We start from the raw sequence: 6,000 nt of genomic DNA, 5'->3' as shown, positions 1-6,000 counted from the left end.
CAGGTGTGCAAGATGCCAGGAGGGATGAGACAAGATGATGATGATGATGATGATGGTGATGATGACAGTGAGGATGAGGGTGAACACTTTAATGAGAGCTTTCTATGTGCCAGGGACTGTTCTAGGCACTTTACATATATTAACACATATATTTATCACAATGACCCTGTATTGTTATGTGTATCTTATTCATGAGGAGGCAGAGGAAGGAAATGAAATAACTTGCCCAAGAGCATAGAGTCTGCAAGTGGCAAAGATAAGATAGAAATAATTCTCCAAGAGCAGACAGTGGTGACTTCTGGGGATAGGGAAGTGGAAAAGTAGGGAGACAAAGGCTGTTGTTTTTCCTAACAAGTTTTGAAGACTTATTTGACCAGGTTCAAGAAAAACTTGATAATCACTACAAAGTAAAAGGAAGAGGAGATGAGGTGGGCCTTTGGGTACAGATGCTTGTTTTGGAAAGTTTAGGGAGGAAGGGGTGAGAGGAACTGGGCTGCAGTACAGGAATGGGGGACTTGGGAATCAGAGGGGATTGGTTAGGGTGGGTCATTGATTGCAGTGAATGTTTACTTGTTGATTGGGCTGCAGTACAGAAGTGGGGGACTTGGAATTAAGAGGGGATTGGTTTAGGGTGGGTCATTGATTGCCGTGAATATTTACTTGTTGATTAGTTTGATCCAGAAGAAAGGGAGAGATGGATGCTGGAGGAGAGAGGGGGTCCCGAGGGAGCCCAGGACTGGAGGTGGGAAGACACTCACTTTTACGGACACTTTTTCATTTTGACAGACGGAAAAGATGATGGTCTGCAGCAGTAGACCCATAAATTGTGATTGAAAGGTCTGATGGTTTCTCTCACTCGTTTCCTCCACGCACAGAGAGGTGGAGTAATTTGCCCCAGGTACTACAGCTCATAAGTGGTGAAGTTGGAGTTGGGGGCCACAGACCACTGGGTTCTTCTCCATGAATCCCTGCTGCATCTTGGTCTCTCCCAACCCCGAGTACCCATGAGTTTTAAGAAAGACAGTTGGGAATAGGTGATTCCTATGGTCATTTTTGGAACATTTGGTTAGAATATTCTAGTATAAAATCTAAGTTGTTGTTAAGTAGAAATTTCCAGTGGACATTAGTCCAGAAAATCCAATCTCATCCTGTGACGGATTTGCAGTGCGTGTGCATTTACTAAGCAAATCTGATTCTACTGCTGACCAGCGAGAAAGAGGAATAATGTAAACAGTCAGTGCAATTGCACCCACATTCAGCTCCGTGAGCTTCTGCCACCTCAGCTGGCTGCGGTGGGGGATGTGGAGGTGCATGCAGCTCCCAGGTCCCAGTGAGGGGCCTCTGTATAGGGTGGGCGTCCTCTATGCTTTATGTGCATCCAGGCCTGTACTAAAGACAGTCTTTCTCCTGCAGCGTGACACTTAGCTAAGAAAACTACTTCATCTGGTGCTCAGCGGAAGAAAACATCCTTTTCAACAGGGAAGGAAAATTGGCTGTGTTGGGCTGAGGGAGGGGAGTGTGGAATCCAAATGGTGTCTTCCTCAGGCCTTCTCCAAGGTGATGTGGACTCTGATTTTAGAATGCCATCACCTGGAAAATTGTGTTCCATTGCTCAAATTCTTGCCTCCCCTCTCTGCTCTTTTCTCTTCATTCCACTCTCCTTCCTCTGTCTTCTGACCTATTCAATGCTAATGGTCTTCCAGAAGGTTAGGCTTCCCACACAAGCCCAGCCTCCTGCCAGGCAACCTCCTCCGGGTTTCAAGCTGCAAATCTGTGCTGCTCTTCGCATTCTGTCCTGAGGACCTCCTCAAAGAGACAGGCAAGGGCCTCCCCTGGCAAAATGCCCTTCTAATTCCATGCACGAGGAGTTCCATTTGTTACTGAAGAAGTGGGCCGCCTTCCCTGCGCCTTTGAATTTGACATTCCTTATCTTGACACTCCGCACTTTTGAACTTGACACTCTTGTATCTTTAGCAGGTAAAAAACCAAAGGTGCTCACTCAATAAATCGCCGCAATGGGGAGCCTATGGGAAAATGGGTATGTGTAAGCTGGCTAAAGGATAAAAGGCACACAGGCTGCTTGATCTGGGAGGGTCTTTAGACAGCAGGATGGCTCCCAGAGATGCACTTTTGTTGTTGTTGTTCATGATCACGTCCCCAGGGTCTAGAATGGTGCCTGGGCATAGTAGGTCCTTAATATAGTTAGGGAATGAATGAGTTCATCTCAACCACGCTGTATAGATGGAGAAACTGCGTCTTGGGGCTGTACCATGCTATGCACCTGTAGAAAATGTTTTTGCCTTTTCAGTCCTTTCCCAGTGGCGGAGTACAGGACCCAGCTCGTAAGAGCAGCTCAATTCTGTCATTTGTGGAATGACAGAATAAATAAGTTTCAGGGCCTAGGGAGGCAAGGCTCCTGCCTTAGCCTCCCAAGTAGCTGGAACTACAGCTGCATGCCACTAAGCCCACCTGATTTTTTATTTTCTTGTAGAGATGATGTCTCATTATGTTGCTCAGACTTTTCTGGAACTCCTGGGCTCAAGCAATCCTCCCACCTCTGCCTCTGAAGTAGCTGGGACTACAGGTACTTGCCACCAGGCCTGGCTAGCTTTCATCTTTTTTGTAGAGATGGGACATCACTATGTTGTGAAGGCTGGTCTCAAACTCCTGGACTCAAGAGAGGCTTCTGCATTGGCCTCCCAAAGTGCTGGGATTACAGGTGTAAGCCACTCTACCTGGACACAACATTTTACTTGAAATAAGAAAAATTTTCCCTCACTGGGAATGCTGCAGTTGAACTAGATCAAATCCATAAAGAATGGAAGACTGCCCAGCGGTCATTCATTCACTCATTAATTCTAGATGTTAAATTTTCCAGGGTGGGGGAATGTGCTCCTACATTCAAGGCATTCTTGAATGTAGCCAAACTTTGTAGTTTAGCCAAACTCTTCTAGCAGCAAAACCCATGACACTGGAACTCTGTTCTTCACACTGGTCATTTGTAATAGAATAACAGAGCTTTAGCACTAGGTAGGTTCTGAAAGATCATTAAATCTAATCCTCTCCCTTTGCCAGTGAGAATTCTGGAGCCCAGATTTGTTGATTTGTGATCGATAGTGTCAAAGACAGGCCTGAAACACAGATGTCCTGGGTCCTAGAGGTGCTGTTTGCCCCTCTCCATATTTCTTTTGTTCCAGAAAACCCTTCTCCAAAACTGGCCCTAATAATCAGAGGGGATACAGAGGGGAAAGCCATGGCCCCTGCCTTGGGGACAGCATGGGTTGGCACACAAAAGAGGTTTACAATTCAGCAGGAAGTGTTGTGCGTGCGCGCGCGTGTGTCTGTGGAGGCGCAGGGAGGGTCACCTGAGCTTGCCCTGGGTCTGGTCCTGGGCTCAGTGGCAAATTCAACGCTGGGCAGGTGGCCTGAGGACAATGACGGTGCCAGCTGTGAGTCAGACTTCCTTTATTCATAAAATCATGTTCCTCCATGCAGTGCTTCTCAACCTGGCTGCACGTCAGGAGCCGCCTGGGTAGCTTTGTAAAAACCCCAGTGCCCAGTTGGTTTGCGCCCCCTGAGATTCTGATTAAACTGTTCTGGAGTCCATCTCTCTCTTTTTATTATCTATCTATTTATTTATTTTTTAATTTGGCGGCTCCTCTGGGACTTCTCATATGCAGTAGGGGGTGAGAATTGCTGGTTTCTTTGGCCAGATGGGAACATGCAGGCCAATAGTTACGCACAGAGCAGCAGAGCAGGACAGTGCTAAGGTTGGAAAGGGTGAGTCATGAAAGTTCAGGAAATCAGAATAGGAAGGGGTGAGAATCCTCTCATCTGGGCTTGTGGGGCAGGAGAGAAGAGCCCAGTGGGCAAGGTCCAGTGAGTGTGCTTAGAACTGGGAAGATGAGGGGAAGGGTAAGCGCTGGGCGGCGGTGGGCAAGATGGACGAGATTAAACGGGAGCGAGGATTTCAGCGAGAGCTTTGGCGACAAGGAAGGCTGAGAATCGGAGGGAGCCTGTCGGGCGAAAGCGAAGGCGGCTGCTGGGCAGGCAGCTGAATCCGGCTGGAGAGCCGAGCTGGTGAGACCTACAGGAAGTGAAGGGAGTCGCTCAGGGCGTGGCGCAACGAGACTCTTAGAAGAAACTCTGAGGCAGAGATGGGGGGCCTCCGCCCATACGGAGACACAAGGAAGTCCACATGCACACGCACGAGCGCGCACATGAACACGCACGAGCACACAAACGCCTCCTCCGGGCAGGGCACACGCGCCCGCTGCACAGGCCGAGGCCCTGGACTCGGAGGGGACTGCAGAGCCGACCCACAACCCGGGCCCCGATGCCCCTCCCGGCCGCGCCCCTACGACTGCTTGCGCAACAGGCGGCGGCTCCAGTGGGCGCCCGCCGCGCGCTGCCCGAGCCCAGCCCAGCCCGGCGCGCCCGGGAGGAGGGAGCAGGGAGCGGGGAAGGGGTGTGTCCCGGCTGCGTGCTGGGACTGCGAGGGTCTGGGAGGGGCGAGGCGCGGGGGCGGGGCCGCGGCGCCTATAAAGTCGCCCTCCGCCCGGACGTAAACAAACCTCGCCTGGCTCCCAGCTGGTGCTGAAGCTCGTCCGTTCACCATCCGCCCTCGGCTTCCGCGGGGCGCTGGGCCGCCAGCCTCGGCACCGTCCTTTCCTTTCTCCCTCGCGTTAGGTAAGCCCGCGCCCTCTTCTCCCAGGCGCGACGCGGAGCAGAAAGGGGCCGCCCGTGCGGTGCCGCTGGAGCGCCAGGACCGCCCTTTGTAGCCCCGCGGACTCCAGGAGTAAGCGCCCCGGAGCTGCAAGTGCGCGGTCACCCCGGGGCGCGGGCGCGAGGGGGCTTTGGGTGCAGACACCGCTGAAGTGGGGGGTTCAATTACGGAAAGGGAGGAAAAAAAGACAGGGTCCCATTCATCTCCCCCCTAGCTGGGGATTGGGGTTCTGGAGGTCGGGAAGGGGGCGATGAGACGGTCCGAAAAAATACCAGGATAGCGTTTCCTGGCGTCGTCTCCGAATCCCAGCTGGCGCCGCTGGCAGGGGTGCGCGCTGGACGTGGGTGCAGAAGGGACTAGGTGAGTGTGTGTGTGTGTATGTGTGTGTGTGTGTCTGTGTCTGGGAACGGAGAGATTGCGCGCGAGTGTGTAGATGAGGGGTTGGTAGAGGTGAGTGGCGCTGGCAAGGAGGCTGGAGAGGGGGGCGTGGGTGTGTCTGGCTTGCAGACTGGGTCGGGAACGGGTGTGGATCCGAGAGGCTGGTGGCGCTTCAGTCCCGTAGCACACACAGGGCGGTGTGCATGTGAGTGTGAGTGTAAGCGTGTGTGTGGGGGGAGGGTCCAGGGTGTGTCACAGTGCAACACGCGAGCCGGAGCAAGTGTCTGCGAGCGCCACTGGGCAGGGTGCGCCCCCGGAGGAACCCGGGATTGGCGCATCGGCGGCGTGGGAGAAGTGGCCTGGGCGAGAGGGGTCTCGCGGACATTTGGCGGCCCCTTGAGCTGGCTGGAGCTAGGAGTGGCGTCATTTTCGCCTCCGCCCACCCTCCCCCGCTTTCCTCCCCTCCCCTGCCTCCGGTGCTGGCCGCTCCTGCCCTCCACGGGGGAAAACAGCTGGAATTACTTCGACGTTCCTGGGGGATCCGCCGCGGTCTCTGATTCAGCCTCGGGAGGAGATTTCGGGCTGGGCTTGGGGAATGCGGCTGGTTCTGGGGGAAACACGCTGTCACGCCTCTGTCAAATTAGTAGCTGGAGCTGGGATTTAGTGGGTCGGTTCCTTACCCACCCCTCCCCCATGTCCCCCGCCTGTTGTCCCTGCTGTCCCTGGGGGTCCTGAACAGCACGCCTCTGTGGCTTGGAAGTGGGAGATGCCTGGCAGTGGGTGGGGGAGGCAGGGCCCTTGGTTATCTTATGCCCATCCAAGAACACCCCTTCTTCACGGACGCTGGGGGCACTTCAGTTTGTTTGGTTTCTTTAAGCTACTGGGAAATATCTAAG

At 53.5% G+C, this 6,000-nt stretch overlaps 1 protein-coding gene across 2 annotated transcripts in view; it reads left to right on the top strand.

Annotated features, from left to right (window-relative positions):
- The first annotated feature begins 4,560 nt into the window (after nt 1-4,560).
- Nucleotides 4,561-6,000, top strand: part of NDRG1 (N-myc downstream regulated 1) — a 60,255-nt gene continuing 58,815 nt past the window's right edge. The window contains exon 1 of one of the 2 annotated variants that reach the window (XM_009455958.5): nt 4,561-4,689. The gene's annotated coding sequence lies outside the window, so the exon portion shown is untranslated. Of the gene's footprint in view, nt 5,087-6,000 lie in introns of both variants that reach the window. The other variant, XM_009455959.5, reaches the window with a different exon arrangement.

This window comes from Pan troglodytes, chromosome 7, assembly GCF_028858775.2.
Source record: "Pan troglodytes isolate AG18354 chromosome 7, NHGRI_mPanTro3-v2.0_pri, whole genome shotgun sequence".
NCBI classification, from domain to species: Eukaryota; Metazoa; Chordata; class Mammalia; order Primates; family Hominidae; genus Pan; species Pan troglodytes.
Note: the sequence above shows the minus strand (reverse complement) of the source record. Positions and strands in the feature narration are given on the sequence as shown.